We start from the raw sequence: 18,902 nt of genomic DNA, 5'->3' as shown, positions 1-18,902 counted from the left end.
GCTGCCCAGGGACCTCTACAATGGCCCTTTGACCAATTATGTTCTTGCCTCGCTTCCTCCTCTTCACCAGGTTGAAGCCAACCTCATCCATGAAAAGATATTGATACAGCTCATTGGCCTTATGCTACTGGATCCGCTGAAACAGACAGAATGAGAATCCAAGTTACAATATGGCCACAGAGGTGCACAGTGGGCTGCAGAGAGACACTGTAGAAAAGGAACTATATTGAATCAAAGGTACAATATGTGTATGTGTCAGTGCTAAATACTGTATATGGAACTTACAAGCACTACTCTCATCAGAGATCCTTTACGCGTTCACTGTTCCTGTCAAATGGCACATGGTACACTTGTTTCATCCGCATGCCATTGCTACGTAGTTGTACGTTGTTGAGAGACTTATTGTTGGTCTGCAAGGATCCTCGTTTGGATTTGCTTCAGTGTGATGGCATTGTTTTCCCTCACCATGTTCACAATTTCTGTCTCCTGCTCTACAGAAACAATGTGTTGTCTCCCGCCACGATAAGTTTGTCCTTCAGTCCTGCAAAATACAAATACTGTCAGCACACTGTATTCTATTGATATGCCATCTTTATTTATCAAACAGCCTTAGTTGCGCTTGATATGCAAAAATTTGCTTCTTTAAAGCATCTATCCACCCAATAAATGTAAAATATTTACATTTGGTCCAACTAAGGCAGAGGTGGGCATCGAGGGCCGCAGTCCTGCAGGTTTTGCGTGTTGCCCTTCTCCAACACAGCTGATATATGATCAGCTCATCAGCAAGCTCTGCATAAGCCTGATAACGATCTTGTTGATTGGAATCAGCTTGTGTTGGAAGTGAGAAACCTACAAAACCTGCAGGACTCCGGCCCTCGAGGACCGAGATTGCCCACCTCTGAACTAAGGCGTAACAGTGGGTCCATTTTTAATTATAATACTCTCACACCAAGTTATTCTACCACCTGACAAGGAGAGTAGTGCAGTCAGAGACAACAACAACCATCCTCATCAAATTGTCTCAAGTCATGTATAGAAATGGTGGGATACTACTTGCATTGTCACAGAACTGGCAGTGGTGGGATTTTAACCCATGCCTCATAAGAGACTGGAGCCTAAATCCAGCACCTTCGAACACTCGGCCACACTACCTTAGAAGCCATCAAAAGAAAGGAAATTTTTGGGCAATTTATGTCAAGTTGCGGCCTGAGGCGCAGACTTGGCGGACAAATAGGTTTCCAGACCAACATCCAGGTTCATGCTGTCCTGCCTAGCCTTGTGCATAACGTAATGAAGCCTGCTCTGATCCATGGCGAAGTGTCAGACCTGATTCTTCTTCAGCGACAAGAGAGTACAGGCCAAGAAGTACCACTAGAGCAGCAGAGTGGCGCAGCGGAAGCGTGCCGGGCCCATAACCCAGAGGTCGATGGATCGAAACCATCCTCTGCTATCTCGACCTGGTTATTTATTAGCACAATCCTCAGTTTAGGATGTTGTTGAACTTCTACCAAGTAGTTATTTTGAAGGTTAATCATGTGAAGTTAAAAAGTGGCTACTCATTGGCTGGGGCCAAGGGATTTGACCCCTTCTTCAATTAATTTACTTCACTTTGGAAAATTGGGCCATATTTCACCATTCTTAGTCTGATTTCTCTGTGTTGTCACTGATTAAGTAGTCAGTCCCGCTTAGTGTGAACGGCAAAGATACTGAAATTTCGGGAATGGAGGTAAGAGGACAAAACACAAAACGAAAGTCAAATTCCTATACTTTGCTACAAATATTACTCCAAGGCAGAACTGGCAGTGGTGGGATTTGAACTCATGCCTCATGAGAGACTGGAGCATTAATCCAGCACCTTTGACTGCTCGGCCACACTACCTGCAAATCGCTGTTCAGGAATATAAATTTGTTGGCAGTGTTAAGATTTTGGAGGAGTATAAATATTAGGTTTTTACAAGAACATCCAGGTTAGTGGTGTCCAACCAAACCTAGCGCATAAGGTAATGAAGCCTGCTTAGATCAGAGGTAAATTATCTTCAAGTCAACCAGAAACGTCCAATTGCAAACAGTTGTGGACCTCATGCTTGTTAGCATAGTAAAATAAGCAAATTGTCTCAGGTCATGTATATGAATGGTGGGACACTACTTCCATTGCCACAGAACTGGCAGTGGTGGGATTTGAACCCACGCCTCCTAAGAGACTGGAGCCTAAATCCAGTGCTTTCGACCTCTCCGCCACACTACCTTAGAGGTCATCAACAGAAAGGAAATTTTTGGGGAATTTAAGTCATGTTGTGGTCTGAGGCGCAGACTTGGCGGACAAATAGGTTTCCACACCAACATCCAGGTTCATGCTGTCCTACCTAGCCTTGTACATAACGTAATGAAGCCTGCTCTGATGCATGGCGAAATGTCAGACCTACTTCTTCTTCAGCTACAACAGAGTACAGGACAACTGGTAGCACTTAAGCAGCAGAGTGGCGCAGCGGAAGCGTGCTGGGCCCATAACCCAGAGGTCGATGGATCGAAACCATCCTCTGCTATCTCGACCTGGTTGTTTATTAACACAATCCTCTGTCTAGGATGTTGTTGAAATTCTACCAAGTAGTTCATTTGAAGGTTAATCATGTGGAGTTAAAAAGTGGTTCCTCATTGGCTGTGGCCAAGGGATATGACCCCTTCTGCATTTAATTTACTTCACTTTGGAAAATTGGGCCATCTTTCACCATTCTTAGTCTGATTTCTCTGTGTTGTCACTGATTAAGTAGTCAGTCCCGCTTAGTGTGAAAGGCAAAAATACTGAAATTTCGGGAATGGTGGTAAGAGGACAAAACACAAACATAAAATCAAATTTCTATACTTTGCTACAAATATTACTCCAAGGGAGAACTCGCAGTGGTGGGATTTGAACTCATGCCTCTTGAGAGACTGGAGCCTTAATCCAGCACCTTTGACTGCTCGGCCGCACTACCTGCAAATATCTGTTCAGGAATATAAGTTTGTTGGCAGTGTTAAGACATTTTGGAGGAGTATAACTATTAGGTTTATACAAGAACATCCAGGTTAGTGGTGTCCAACCACACCTTGCTCATAAAGTAATGAAGCCTGCTTAGATCAGAGGTAAATTATCTTCAAGCCAACCAGAAACGTCCAATGGCAAACGGTTGTGGACCTCATGCTTGTTAGCATATTAAACAAGCAAATTGTCTCAGGTCATGCATATGAATGGTGGTATACTACTTCCATTGTCACAGAACTGGCAGTGGTGGGATTTGAACCCACGCCACCTAAGAGACTGGAGCCTAAATCCAGCGCCTTCAACCACTCAGCCACACTACCTTAGAAGCCATCACCAGAAAGGAAATTTTTGGGCAATTTAAGTCAAGTTGCGGTCTGAAGCGCAGACTTGGCGGACAAATAGGTTTCCAGACCAACATCCAGGTTCATGCTGTCCTGCCTAGCCTTGTGCATAACGTAATGAAGCCTGCTCTGATCCATGGCGAAGTGTCAAACCTGATTTTTCTTCAGCAACAAGAGAGTACAGGCTAACAAGTACCACTAGAGCAGCAGAGTGGCGCAGCGGAAGCGTGCTGGGCCCATAACCCAGAGGTCGATGGATCAAAACCATCCTCTGCTATCTAGACCTGGTTATTTATTAGCACAATCCTCAGTTTAGGATGTTGTTGAACTTCTACCAAGTAGTTATTTTGAAGGTTAATCATGTGAAGTTAAAAAGTGGCTACTCATTGGCTGGGGCCAAGGGATTTGACCCCTTCTTCAATTAATTTACTTCACTTTGGAAAATTGGGCCATATTTCACCATTCTTAGTCTGATTTCTCTGTGTTGTCACTGATTAAGTAGTCAGTCCCGCTTAGTGTGAAAGGCGAAAATACTGAAATTTCGGGAATGGTGGTAAGAGGACAAAACACAAACATAAAATCAAATTTCTATACTTTGCTACAAATATTACTCCAAGGGAGAACTCGCAGTGGTGGGATTTGAACTCATGCCTCTTGAGAGACTGGAACCTTAATCCAGCACCTTTGACTGCTCGGCCGCACTACCTGCACATATATGTCCAGGAATATAAGTTTGTTGGCAGTGTTAAGACATTTTGGCGGAGTATAAATATTAGGTTTTTACAAGAACATCCAGGTTAGTGGTGTCCAACCAAACCTTGCGCATAAAGTAATGAAGCCTGCTTAGATCAGAGGTAAATTATCTTCAAGCCAACCAGAAACGTCCAATGGCAAACGGTTGTGGACCTCATGCTTGTTAGCATAGTAAAATAAGCAAATTGTCTCAGGTCATGTATATGAATGGTGGTATACTACTTCCATTGTCACAGAACTGGCACTGGTGGGATTTGAACCCACGCCTCCTAAGAGACTGTAGCCTAAATCCAGCACCTTCAACCACGCGGCCACACTACCTTAGAAGCCATCACCAGAAAGGAAATTTTTGGGCAATTTAAGTCAAGTTGCGGTCTGAGGCGCAGACTTGGCGGACAAATAGGTTTCCAGACCAACATCCAGGTTCATGCTGTCCTGCCTAGCCTTGTACATAACGTAATGAAGCCTGCTCTGATCCAATGGCGAAGTGTCAGACCTGATTATTCTTCAGCGACAAGAGAGTACAGGCCAAGAAGTACCACTAGAGCAGCAGAGTGGGGCAGCGGAAGCGTGCCGGGCCCATAACCCATAGGTTGATGGATCGAAACCATCCTCTGCTATCTAGACCTGGTTATTTATTAGCACAATTCTAATTCTAGGATGTTGTTGAACTTCTACCAAGTAGTTCTTTTGAAGGATATTCATGTGAAGTTAAAAAGTGGCTCCTCATTGGCTGTGGCCAAGGGATTTGACCCCTTCTTCAATTAATTTACTTCACTTTGGAAAATTGGACCATCTTTCACCATTCTTAGTCTGATTTCTCTGTGTTGTCACTGATTAAGTAGTCAGCCCCGCTTAGTGTGAAAGGCAAAAATACTGAAATTTCGGGAATGGTGGTAAGAGGACAAAACACAAACATAAAATCAAATTTTTATACTTTGCTACAAATATTACTCCAAGGGAGAACTGGTAGTGGTGGGATTTGAACTCATGCCTCTTGAGAGACTGGAGCCTTAATCCAGCGCCTTTGACCGCTGGGCCACACTACATGAAAATCTGTTTAGTATAAATATCAGGTTTCTATAAGAACATCCAGGTTAGTGGCGTCCAACCGAACCTTGCGCATAAGGTAATGAAGCCTGCTTGGATCAGAGGTCAATTATCTTCAACCCAACCAGAAACGTCCAATGGCAAATGGTTGTAGACCTCATGCTTTTTAGCCTAAATCCAGCGCCTTCAACCAATCGGCCACACTACCTTAGAGGCCATCAACAGAAAGGACATTTTTGGGGAATTTAAGTCATGTTGTGGTCTGAGGCGCAGACTTGGCAGACAAATAGGTTTCCAGACCAACATCCAGGTTCATGCTGTCCTGCCTAGCCTTGTGCATAACGTAATGAAGCCTGCTCTGATCCATGGCAAAATGTCAGACCTACTTCTTCTTCAGCTACAACAGAGTACAGGACAACTGGTAGCACTTAAGCAGCAGAGTGGCGCAGCGGAAGCGTGCTGGGCCCATAACCCGGAGGTCGATGGATCGAAACCATCTTCTGCTATCTCGACCTGGTTATTTATTAGCACAATCCTCTGTCTAGGATGTTGTTGAACTTCTACCAAGTAGTTCTTTTTAGCTTTTTACAAAAACATCCAGGTTAGTGATGTCCAACCAAACCTTGCGCATAAGGTAATGAAGCCTGCTTAGATCAGAGGTAAATTATCTTCAAGCCAACCAGAAACGTCTAATGGCAAACGGTTGTGGACCTCATGCTTGTTAGCATAGTAAAATAAGCAAATTGTTTCAAGTCATGTATAGAAATGGTGGGATACTACTTCCATTGTCACAGAACTGGCACTGGTGGGATTTGAACCCACGCCTCCTAAAAGACTGGAGCCTAAATCCAGCGCCTTCGACCACTCGGCCACACTACCTCAGAAGCCATCAACAGAAAGGAAATTTTTGGGCAATTTCAGTCAAGTTGCGGTCTGAGGCGCAGACTTGGCAGACAAATAGGTTTCCAGACCAACATCCAGGTTCATGCTGTCCTGCCTAGCCTTGTGCATAACGTAATGAAGCCTGCTCTGATCCATGGCAAAATGTCAGACCTACTTCTTCTTCAGCTACAACAGAGTACAGGACAACTGGTAGCACTTAAGCAGCAGAGTGGCGCAGCGGAAGCGTGCTGGGCCCATAACCCAGAGGTCGATGGATCGAAACCATCTTCTGCTATCTCGACCTGGTTATTTATTAGCACAATCCTCTGTCTAGGATGTTGTTGAACTTCTACCAAGTAGTTCTTTTTAGCTTTTTACAAAAACATCCAGGTTAGTGATGTCCAACCAAACCTTGCGCATAAGGTAATGAAGCCTGCTTAGATCAGAGGTAAATTATCTTCAAGCCAACCAGAAACGTCTAATGGCAAACGGTTGTGGACCTCATGCTTGTTAGCATAGTAAAATAAGCAAATTGTTTCAAGTCATGTATAGAAATGGTGGGATACTACTTCCATTGTCACAGAACTGGCACTGGTGGGATTTGAACCCACGCCTCCTAAAAGACTGGAGCCTAAATCCAGCGCCTTCGACCACTCGGCCACACTACCTCAGAAGCCATCAACAGAAAGGAAATTTTTGGGCAATTTCAGTCAAGTTGCGGTCTGAGGCGCAGACTTGGCAGACAAATAGGTTTCCAGACCAACATCCAGGTTCATGCTGTCCTGCCTAGCCTTGTGCATAACGTAATGAAGCCTGCTCTGATCCATTGTGAAGTGTCAGACCTGATTTTTCTTCAGCGACAAGAGAGTACAGGCTAACAAGTACCACTAGAGCAGCAGAGTGGCGCAGCGGAAGCGTGCTGGGCCCATAACCCAGCGGTTGATGGATCGAAACCATCCTCTGGTATCTAGACCTGGTTATTTAATAGCACAATCCTCAGTCTAGGATGTTGTTGAACTTCTACCAAGTAGTTATTTTGAAGGATATTCATGTGAAATTAAAAATTGGCTACTCATTGGCTGTGGCCAAGGGATTTGACCCCTTCTTCAATTAATTTACTTCACTTTTGAAAATTGGGCCCTCTTTCACCATTCTTAGTCTGATTTCTCTGTTGTCACTGATTAAGTAGTCAGTCCCACTTTGTGTGAAAGGCAAAAATACAGAAATTTCGGGAATGTTGGTAAGAGGGCAAAACACAAACAGAAAATCTAATTTCTATACTTTGCTACAAACAAAACTCTAAGGAAGAACTGGCAGTGGTGGGATTTGAACCCACGCCTCCTAAAAGACTGGAGCCTAAATCCAGCGCCTTCAACCACTCGGCCACACTACCTCAGAAGCCATCAACAGAAAGGAAATTTTTGGGCAATTTAAGTCAAGTTGCGGTCTGAGGCGCAGACTTGGCAGACAAATAGGTTTCCAGACCAACATCCAGGTTCATGCTGTCCTGCCTAGCCTTGTGCATAACGTAATGAAGCCTGCTCTGATCCATGGCGAAGTGTCAGACTTGATTTTTCTTCAGCGACAAAAGAGTACAGGCTAACAAGTACCACTAGAGCAGCAGAGTGGCGCAGCGGAAGCGTGCTGGGCCCATAACCCAGAGGTCGATGGATCGAAACCATCCTCTGCTATCTACACCTGGTTATTTAATAGCACAATCCTCAGTCTAGGATGTTGTTGAACTTCTACCAAGTAGTTATTTTGAAGGAAAATCATGTGAAGTTAAAAAGTGGCTCCTCATTGGCTGTGGTCAAGGGATTTGACCCCTTCTTCAATTAATTTACTTCACTTTGGAAAATTGGACCATCTTTCACCATTCTTAATCTGATTTCTCTGTGTTGTCACTGATTAAGTAGCCAGTCCCGCTTAGTGTGAAAGGCAAAAATACTGAAATTTCGGGAATGGTGGTAAGAGGACAAAACACAAACATAAAATCAAATTTCTATACTTTGCTACAAACAAAACTCTGAGGAAGAACTGGCAGTGGTGGGATTTGAACCCACGCCTCGTGAGAGACTGGGGCCTTAATCCAGCGCCTTTGACTGCTCGGCCACACTACCTGAAAATCTGTGTTTAGTATAAATATCAGGTTCTGTACAACAAATTACTGTACGTTGTGTTTACCCATAATGCACTTGGTTTTACCCACAATGCATTGCTGTATACAGTAAAATACTGTAAAATTTAAAAACAAAATGATGCTGTAATTTTTACTGTAGATTTTACAGAAATTTTTTACAGCGTTTTTTTTAGCTATCAACCAAGATAGCATTTCGCATTAGCTAAAGCAGTGTTTCTCAACTGTGCTCCTCAGGGCATACTATACAGCCTGTTTTCCATGTCTCCCGGCGTTTTCAACACAGATGAGGATCGTTATCCAGCTTCTCCAAAGCTTGTTGATAAGATGTCATTGCGTGGAATCACCTGCGTTGAGAATAGAGAGTCATGGAAAACAAGCTGGATACTGCGCCTCGAGGACCAGGGTTGACAAACACTGAGCTAAAGTAATAACGCAAACATCTGTTAAGTAACAGATTGACTAGCAATTCAATTTGTTTTAAATAGTTCCTGGTGAGAATTTATTTCAGGCTATATTTGATTTTTTGTGAAATTCCAATCTTGAAATCTGATCACTCACCAATGTGTAGACATTTTATACACAAACAAGGCAACTCAATGTGATTCACACAAAGCAAAGATAACAAAAGTATCTGAATAAAATTACTAAAAGAGCTCACATTGACAACTATGTCAGCACAATTACAAAATAGCCAAAAGATTTAAAAGACCTAGAGAAGCAAAAGAAAGATTAAAAAAAAAAAGCTTTCTGAATTTGCTAAAAGACCATAGAGTCAAACTGATTCTGAAAAGTCCTAAAAGGAATGAGAAAGAAGGCATAGTTTTTCATGTAAAACAGGATTGCACCTTCAACAATTGGTTAATTTCAACAGGGGTCATGAAGTGTCCTGTATTTCTTCAATCTTGATAGATTTAGACTGAAGCATGGCATAGGCTTGTTATTAAGGGACCCTTTGAATCAATGTGTAATAATGTCAAATGTGTATGTGTTTAATGTCACATACACACTGGCACATACACACATACAGTTATGCAGATAATCTGTTAAATTGTTTTGACCTTGACTATGACACTTCCCTTTAGTGCGATTGGAACCAGTAATGTGTATGTTAAAGGTCATGTGGTAAAGCTCTCGCTCATCTTCTCTTTCTTACTCACACACACGCAAGCACACACACACAAATTTCTTTGCATTTTCAGCCTCCCACATAGTCTTTTCTCTCCAACCCAATCTTCCAGTTGTCTCGTTCACTTGTGTGTGTGCGCGTGTGTGCGCGGCAATGTACCTGCCAGCATATACAGTATACAAAACATAAACAGCAAACCAAATATGCATGAATGCAGCGAATATCTGTCAAAGTCCTCACTGCTCAAAAAACTAACTTGTTATGCATAAAATAACACCTTGGATACTCTTCAGACTGAACCCAATCTCACCCCCTTATTTGTTGCACCCTGACCCTCCCTGCGAGCAGACATTCTTCTTTGCACCCCTCTCTCACACTTTAGAGATGTTTGGGTCAGATTGTGCCCGGCAGGTTCTACTTTCTATGTCATCAGTATGTTGCAAGGATTTTGTGAGATATTGTATAAAATGCTATGATGGAACAGTATTAATTTCAAGAACCATGAATGTGGAAGTAGTGACAAAAATCAAGGAAACTATAGCTTTGACACTCAATAATTATATTATGTGTGATGGCTTCACACGTTATTCTACACCTTCGGCATTATTATTCCGCACTTTTTTTGACATGCAACTCCATCCTTCAACTTATTACAAAAATTCACCAGGCTTCCATTATTAAAAAAATTCACGGTTTTCCCCAAACTTCCCACATTTTTCAACCAAAAATTCACCATTCACCATCCCATGGCACATTCAACATTACACATTTACATCGTTCCCATTTGAAACTCAAAGCATTCCGCTCATTCAATTCACATTGGGAAAGATTTTCAACATTCCAAAAATTCACACATATGAAAATTGTACTTTTTTAAAAACAATTTTAATTAAAGCAACACTAAGGAACTTTCAGACAAGTTTTAATTATTAATGGGGCAACAGTATCGAAAGGCATTTAACAAAACAGCATTAAAATTATTTGTAAGATTATCTATTGAACCAGTACAGACGCTCCCCACCTTACGAACGAGTTACGTTCCGGACGATCGTTCGTAAGGTGAATTTGTTCGTAAGTTGCTTCAGTGCTATATTTTGTATTATAATTTATGTTTAAAGCCTATATAAGTATATTGAAGGTTTATATAAGTATGTTTAAGGCTTGTACAAGTAACCTGCATTGGTTTGTACTGAAAAAACTTTTAATAAAATGGAGAGAATACGTACAGTACTGTACTGTACTACGTATGTTAGAGAGAGATAGCGAGACACACACACAGTATGTACATGTACGTAATAAGATAAATAAAATGAAGTTTAACTTACTTTTGGAAGATGTACTCGATGCTTAAGGAGATGATGGAGGAGGAGGAAGAGGAGGATTTTATATCATGAGAGATTCTTCGTCGTCGCTGGAATCGGCTTCAAAAGTTATTTCCTGCTTCATGGGGACCGGCGTTTTCTTCCTCCTCCTCCTCGCCACGTTGCTCAGCCTCCAATGAGCTCTCACAGCGCCAATCGTCGGTATTAGCGGCGGAAAGAAGCACTACGCGCAATACAAAATCTAACTTACAGCATTTCTTTCCAAACATTTTTCGACATACTGTACGTGCAGAAATGTTCGTATATACCGTTGTTCGCAACTCGAATGTTCGTAAGTAGGGGAGCGTCTGTATAAGGAGAGGACGCAGTTGACAGAGGTAACAACTCAGAGAGCGCAGAAGTAGTTGAAGAACTAATATTACGGCTGCTGTATCTTTGGTTATGGTTGCGACATTGCAATGAGCAATGGTCAGACATAGCCGTAGTATACGGCAACACCATTACATTTGAGGTTACTAAACCCCAAGTTAATACCAGATCTAAGTTATTATTTTATGGGTCGCTACATTTATTATCTGCATAAAACCAAAAGTATCAATTATCGTCTGAAATGCTACAGTAAGCGGTTCTAACGTAGAATTCATATAAATATTAAAGTCACCCATAATTAGTATATTATCTGCGTAAGTCAGCCACAAGTTCAGAAAATTCATCGAGAAAGCCAGAGTAAGGTCCAGGGGGATGATAAATAACCACGAGATGAAACGGTAGTAAGGTTATAGATTGCATAACGTTATGACGTTACCAGAGCGGGAACTAAGATTAAGTACAGATTTAGAAATAAGGGCAACACAACACAAAACACAACACAAAAAAATATATATATAAAAAAAAAAAAGGAGAGCAATGATGATGACATGTCAAATCGGTAAAATTACCGAATGATCAATACTGAGCTCTACAGAAAAGAAAAGAAAATAAAAAATAAAAATAAGGGCAACACTGCCGCCCTTCTTACACGCAACATGAGAACCCACAAAGACTGGAGGACAGGCCTCATTTAGCGAGACAAACTCATTTGGTATTAACCAGGTCTCACAAAGACCAATCAGGTTAAGGTTATAATCTCTAATTAAGTCATTAACTAGCAAAGCTTTAGAAGAAAGTGATCTAATATTTATTTACTTGTGTGGCAGCTCACCCGACCCCTTTGGCCCCTTCCCACAGGTGGTGAGCTCATGGGAAGGGGGACCCACGTTGCCTTTTCAGGCTGTGCCCGGCCGGGCCCCATGGGTATAGGCCCGGCCACCAGACACTCGCCTTCGAGCCCCGCCTCCAGGCCTGGCTCCAGAGGGGGGCCCCGGTGACCCGCGTCCAGGCAAAGGGAAACTGCAATCCAAAATTGTCATTCATCACAGGGGTTTTCTGAGCCATGCTTTGTCTGGTCCCTCACCTAGGACCTGTTTGCCATGGGTGACCCTACCAGGGGCATGAAGCCCCAGACAACATAACTCCTAGGCTCATTGGGACACGCAAACCCATCCACCACGATAAGGTGATGATGACTCACGGAGGAGAAAACATTTTATTAAAGTTAAAAAGTTCCTTAGTGCTACTTAAACAAAATGATTCCTAAATCCCCCCCAAAAAATCAAATTTTCTGCCATGATCCCTCCTTTTGTTCCAGATTCATTCATTGATTCACACCATTCCAATTTCAGCACACTCACAAAATTGGTTGGGGGGGGGGGGATAGAAAATGACATCAAATGTGTGCTATGCACTCTAACATATTGTATGGACATGGCCGATAAAATAGCACTTAGAGTCAACTTGTGGACCTCCTGCATTCATCTGAAGAGACCAGAGGAAAAACTGCTGTGTTCAAGTGTTTATTAATGAGCTCATTTCCACCCACTGGGTCGACCAACTGCTGAGTTCTTTTCTCTAATGCACTCCGACTGGACTCCTATCAGCTATCAACACACATAATCAGCCAATGAAAGTGTGGAAGTTTTGTACCTCGGGGTCGGCAGAGAGAGGCTCACTTCATCTTGGTCACGTTGCTGTTAGTCATGACTGGATCAAGTGAATTGCGTCTTTGATTAGAGAAATATTGATGTGCATGCTGAAGAGGCTCTGGTATGTGGGCGTGTTATGATGGAGATGCTTAACAGTCTCTCTTTCACTCATGAAAAAAAAGTCATGTTAGCACACATTAGAAAGCAGCAGTGCTACAACATTCAAAGCCAAAAGCAAAGTTAAAAGCATTTATACTTATATTGAAATCTACAATCACTGAGTTGGAATTGATCCCACAATGGCTGCAGAAAAGTCAGCTATGTTTAACAGTGACCAACATAAATACTGTACATAATCATAATCATAATTTTAATCACAATCTTCTCAATTCAGAAGCAACTTACACAGCCACATTATTTCTTCTTCAAAGTTACGGAGTGCTACCATCATGATGATCTTAGCATACCATAACATTATGTATTTTTTCAATATACATCCGAAGGTCCCACATCTAGATGCACGGTGGACAAGCGCCCCTCACATTTCTAAGCTTTGAGGTTAGAATCTTCTTGTGTGGCGTTTGCATGTTCTCCCCGTGTTTGTTGTGAGATTTCTGCGCTCATGGCATCCTCCCACATTTCAAAGAAGACTCAAAATTTCCCTGAAATTGCCTCGCTACCAGACCAGGGTGGTCCCCGCCTCTCACCCAATTTCCACTGGGATAAGCTCCAGCTCACCCGTCACCTTAGTGAGGATATGCGGGACAGAAAATAGATGGATGGAAGCATATCTGGTGACATACGATTAAATGAGAATATAACACAAACATAAAATTGAAATCCTCTCTGTCTGTCTGACATATTGAAATACTTAACAGTATTTATGCTGTCTGTCTTTAAATCTAGCATCTGATGGATGCTACCACCTGAATTAGACAAAAGGCAGAGTGGTGAGGTGGCGGTCCTCGGGGGGCAGATTATCAGATAGTGTCCCGTCAGATATTTATGCCCCAGCAATTCATTTTCCATGGAAGTTCCATCCAAGCACGCCTTTTACAAGAGGACAAAAATGAGCTTTCCCAACAAAAGAATACAATTGTCCAAAATGACCTCATAAGGTCTCTAGCTCAACCTCTTATTGATGACCTGATTGATAAATTGAAGGATTGTTTCACTACATATTGTATTTTGACCAGCTATTTATATCAGCAACAGCAGTGGGAGTGTGACATCCAGTCCAGAAGGAATGAATCATACGTGCAAAGTTGAATTATGGATGAGTATCCCATGAAGAAAGTTTGCCATTGATCACAACACAAAGAATGCCATCCCACTGAAGTCATTCTGTGTTAGACCATTCCCAAAGAACAGCCCGGGGGAAGTGACATCACCGCAGTGGGTCAGCTACTTCTATATAATGCTCAACAATGCATGTTTTTTTTTCCTGCCTTAATGATTCATATACCATGCTTTCTTTGTATGTATTCTCCCTTAGCACACACACGCACACACACACACACACACACATGGATACAATCCATGCATGCATAAACACCCCCGCCCACTAACACTGCTGAGATCACCTGTCAATCACGGCTTTAAAATAAACCTTTTTCTGCACTTTTGCAGATTTATGGACCGGACATAAGAAGGTGTTTGCTCCCTACTATGAAGTAGTAATATGTATGACAAGCAATCAGGCTCCGATAATATAATTGCACTTTACCGTATTGACTTAACCCGACATACAGTATAGCACTCGATAAAGTGGAATATATTATAGAGTATATTTGTTTGAATGAATGAATGAATGAATGAGTGAATGTAATAAGACGGCCGTGATGCACCACGTAGTATTTATTTTTCCTGAGTGAGTTACTAGCAAGCCTTTTCTGCCCGTTTTGTATTGGCTTATCAGACAGTAATGTTTAAGCCTGATTAACAACTCTGCCTAGCAACAAGTGGCTTCACAAACATGTGACAACATTAAGTGTGACAGTGGCAGTGACAGCACAGAAGCGTATCGAGGAAAACAAATCTGAGCAAATCTGTCTTCCATTGAAGCAATTGATAGACGTGAGGGTAACATTTTGCTAGCGCTTTTTCCCCCTACGCGCCACTTTTACAGTATATTTTTCAATATTAATATTTTTACAGGGAGAAATACCACGCTTCTACTGTGTCCTCATGAGTCGGGTGGGTCCATCCTCATCAGCCACTTTAATGTGACTAATACGTTCTGTTCCCTGATGGCTAAAGGGTAAATATTCTTGTCATTACTCAATGTGGACATTGAAGCGTTCATGCATGCTGAGAACTAAACTCAATATTGACGTAGCTGGATACATTTGAGAGGAGCTGACATGGCCGGTAAACAGGTACCGCCAAAGGACATGGAACCAAGGACCATGATTTATTTATTTATTTGTTCGCTTGTTTGTTTGATAAAGCAGTGCCCATTGCGAGATAAAGCGCAAAATGTATTATTTGTTTGGTTATTATGGTGTCTATTTGCAAAAATAACTTTGGAACTGGCTGTTTTGGAATCAATATTATTCTGATGAAGGTGAGGAGGGCGGGGGTCAATTACCATAAATTGAATTAAATGATGCTACATCCATGTGCGCCATTAATAAGATGTCTTTTTGTGTTACGCTATATTGATTGTTGACATTAATTGGCTGATTCTTTATGTTATCACAGGACCTCAAAAACACCACATCAATTGATATCACATGTTTGTAAAGATAATAGAGTAGAAGAATATACAGAATATTGACTTTGTGTATGCATATTACAGGTGGATGAAGACATAACATTTTCACATGGTTATGAATTTTGAAAGACAAGAAGTAATAAATATATCCATCCACCCATTTTCTTAACCGCTTGTCCTCCCAGCTGGCTTCGGGTAGTAGGCGGGGTACGCCCTGAACTGGTTGCCAGCCAATCGCAGGGCACACAGAGACAAACAACCATCCACACTCACAATCACACCTATGGACAATTTGGAGTGTTCAATTAACCTGCCATGCACGTTTTTGGAAAGTGAGAGGAAAACCGGAGTACCCGGAGAAAACCCACGCAAGCACGGGGAGAATATGCAAACTCTACCCAGGAAGGCCGAAGCACGGACTATATGTTATATATAAATAACTCCATGTCCTTAATGGATATGGGGATATATAGTCATGACTTAACTTGAAATGCTTTCTAACAGTTCTGAACTTCTGCTTCTATTTGGGTATTGATAAAGATGGAGGAATTTTGTTTCCTTTCGACAGCTAGTGTAGGTCCAGGAGAAGGAACTTTCTAAAAACATAACATCAAAACAAGAGCACAATATGACGGCAAGTGCAACACACTAAATAGATTCAAAGAAAGATACAATTCCATTGCATGACACAACCAAACTCAAAAGAGTGAAGAGAAAAGGAGGAGACAGCAGACTTTACATCAAGGGACATCATTTTTCTCAAGTGGCACATCGAGGACACACACTGTGGCAATGACCACCACCATTTTGGTCACATGGCGGTGGAAGTTTCAGGTTTCCACAAATTGGCAATTTATGAGGATTTGTAAGACAGGCAATTTCCTAGTGGTTTTATAGTTAGTTAAATAAAACAGGTAGCTACCGCTTCCGTATGTAATCCTGTGAAAATATGTAAACATGTAAAATGTGTACAGATGTACATGTTCATTATACATAAAGGTAACTTTAAATGTAAATAAATATTTTTTGCTGCATGGTACGGATACATTTGAATGCTTTTTCCATTTACTCTCCTTGATCGCTACTATAAGGATGCTACGTCGATAACTATAAATTGATGAATGAATGATTCTTGCCAATTAATGGCTAGTATGCTTTGAATGTGCCGCCGGTTCAACGGGTGTCTGCAGCAGTAAAAGAAAAGAAAAAAGAGAAAGAAAATCGATCTACATTTTAGATTGCAATTTTCAGACAACTATTAAGCTTCTTTTTTTTAACGCATAGGTTGAATTTATACCACATTGTCCTCGGCTTTCGTCACTTACAAATGCATACATATTTTACAGATATATCACGCCAACATTGACGTATTTGTCGCGTATAGGCTTGCACACCTAACGTTATTTTCAGAAAGGTTGACTTGTAGATAACAGCCTAGTCATCAATCAAACAAAAATATAATTTCTTCATATTTTTATGTCATCATTACATTATTAGTTCAAACCCCAAAAATAATTACCATGATAAAATAAAATAGTGACACAGACTTACAGTATACAATAATACAGTTCTTTTTTCAAGTTTGTATTTAGAGATCTGTGTCTCAAATAGTGTGGTACAAGCATCTCAGTGGGCAGGGACAGCCCCCATATGAGTACACCACACTTAAAAAGAGCATTATGCATAGTGATACACCGTTTTTTTTTCCTCATGTGGGGAGTCGCTCACAGTTAGATGTTAAAAATCATTATGTGTTTAACAAACAACAACAACACTGATTAGATTGACCTGTGTATGTTCTCCTTGCACATTATTTGGCAACATTTTGCATGCCACTTATAGGCTACCTAAAACGCTCTCATGTAAGCATTCTGTTTTTAATATACTGAATATGTAAATGATCATACAATCAAAGCAGCATTGCCTCAGGCGACAGCTTTCAAATGTCTCGGGGCAGAATGCACATTAACAGCTTAACGGCCACATGAGGTATACACCAGCAAAAACACGACGTAATGAACAGTTTAATTCATTATAATTACCGTACACAATCCTTATAATCCTCTGCACTTTCTGCTTAGTCTGATTTTTTTTTCCTTCCAGGTACGTGCCATTAATTATTGCTAAACTGCACACCGCTTGGAATGTACTTCTGATAGCAGCGGAATTTTATTTGAGCAAGGCTATAGTAAATCCGCTCATCCATTTTCTATAATGCTGTTCAGGGTTGGAGGGGAGTCTGTCCCAGCTGACATCAGGTGAAAGGCGGACTAAACTTTAGATCCACTAGAAACAACTGACAAAAGACAGACTTAGCACCAGGAAAACAAAAATATTATATTTTATCATCTGCTCTAAGATGGTGGCGATTGGAGATCCTGAAAACACATTTTAATTGGTTGTTTAGCAACACACTTTAACCATACAGATTTATGCAATAGATGTTATGAAGCACAAATATACGCATATCTTACTCTACAGAGTTAGTAAACCGTAACAAAAGTCAAATAAGAATAAAACTTGGAGATGATTGGATCTACCTACTGAGCCATTATTTTTCATTCCTGAGCGCCTTTTTCAGAATGTTCTTCAAAATCTTCAGAATATTTCTTTCTTTCGTCTTCTTTTTTTTTAAATTCCACTGTGGTTCATAGACACCCAGATGAAGCGGCGACGGAGTAAAGCAATACTTTTTTCGCATGCATGTTTCCTATATAGAGACATTTCTCATCCTCTTTTATTGCTTTCTAACGTAATAAAATATCACATTAGCCAGCAATATACATAAGCGGCAGTCAGATTCCAATTTTGCACACATACTAAATCACAATGAGAAGTGTTTCTGCCAAGCCTCCTCTCGATGATATTGCTGTAGAGAGTGATACCTTATAAGAATTGTTATACTGAGGAAGTGTTAAACATGTGTCAGCAAAATATCAGAAAAAACAGAGGAGGCTTCTTGGTGTTAGATGCAAATCACCTTAACCTTCATGGAAATGACATTCTATTTTTATGAAGAGCCATAAATCCAGTTTACTTCTGGAGTCTATCCTTGTTGGCTTGGGGTAAAAGGCAGACGACACCCTGGGCTGTTTGCTAATCAATCACGCATTATGAATGAGGCAAGTGGAAATGTACCCAATAGCAGTACAAAAGTCAGTTGACACTACGTAACCATTGGCCCTATGAAGATCTAGTTTGGAGTAAACAAAGGGACAAAAAACAAAAACTTGAATGCGCATAATGCTGAGTTGCCACCGGATGGTTTGATATGCATCCTGTATATCAGCGTTTCCCAATCTTTAGCCAACACACATTAGAAAAATAAATAGAAAATAGAAAAAGCACACCACCAAACAAAAATGCCCCAAAAAGTAAAGGCAACTGAACTACTAACAATCTCATCTTAATTTATTCACGAATCTATTTAAAAGGTCACTCACATACTCCATTTATACTAAATATTTAAAATTAAATTGGTAGCTCAGGATTGTTTCTTTTCGTATTCACGGGAGAGGTTTGAGAATTAACA

At 41.1% G+C, this 18,902-nt stretch overlaps 1 long non-coding RNA gene and 8 other non-coding genes across 10 annotated transcripts in view; 2 read left to right on the top strand and 7 right to left on the bottom strand.

Moving 5' to 3' along the window:
* Positions 1-22: 22 nt before the first annotated feature.
* Positions 23-18,902, bottom strand: part of LOC144061080 (uncharacterized) — a 34,126-nt gene continuing 15,246 nt past the window's right edge. The window contains exons 1-3 of one of the 2 annotated variants that reach the window (XR_013296074.1): positions 682-2,102; positions 286-541; positions 23-136 (exon numbers count right to left, since the gene is read on the bottom strand). This is a non-coding gene — a long non-coding RNA (uncharacterized LOC144061080). Of the gene's footprint in view, positions 137-285; positions 542-681; positions 2,103-18,902 lie in introns of those variants that run through there. The other variant, XR_013296075.1, reaches the window with a different exon arrangement.
* Positions 2,164-2,245, bottom strand: trnal-uag (transfer RNA leucine (anticodon UAG)). The gene has a single exon. It is a non-coding gene; the product is annotated as a tRNA-Leu (tRNA).
* Positions 2,472-2,543, top strand: trnam-cau (transfer RNA methionine (anticodon CAU)). The gene has a single exon. It is a non-coding gene; the product is annotated as a tRNA-Met (tRNA).
* Positions 3,258-3,339, bottom strand: trnal-uag (transfer RNA leucine (anticodon UAG)). Its single transcript has one exon. It is a non-coding gene; the product is annotated as a tRNA-Leu (tRNA).
* On the bottom strand, positions 5,961-6,042 carry trnal-uag (transfer RNA leucine (anticodon UAG)). Its single transcript has one exon. It is a non-coding gene; the product is annotated as a tRNA-Leu (tRNA).
* trnal-uag (transfer RNA leucine (anticodon UAG)) lies at positions 6,632-6,713 on the bottom strand. The gene has a single exon. It is a non-coding gene; the product is annotated as a tRNA-Leu (tRNA).
* On the bottom strand, positions 7,357-7,438 carry trnal-uag (transfer RNA leucine (anticodon UAG)). The gene has a single exon. It is a non-coding gene; the product is annotated as a tRNA-Leu (tRNA).
* Positions 7,665-7,736, top strand: trnam-cau (transfer RNA methionine (anticodon CAU)). Its single transcript has one exon. It is a non-coding gene; the product is annotated as a tRNA-Met (tRNA).
* Positions 8,084-8,165, bottom strand: trnal-aag (transfer RNA leucine (anticodon AAG)). Its single transcript has one exon. It is a non-coding gene; the product is annotated as a tRNA-Leu (tRNA).

Source organism: Vanacampus margaritifer, chromosome 1, assembly GCF_051991255.1.
Source record: "Vanacampus margaritifer isolate UIUO_Vmar chromosome 1, RoL_Vmar_1.0, whole genome shotgun sequence".
Classification (NCBI taxonomy): domain Eukaryota; kingdom Metazoa; phylum Chordata; class Actinopteri; order Syngnathiformes; family Syngnathidae; genus Vanacampus; species Vanacampus margaritifer.
This window is presented reverse-complemented; position numbering and strand designations above follow the sequence as displayed.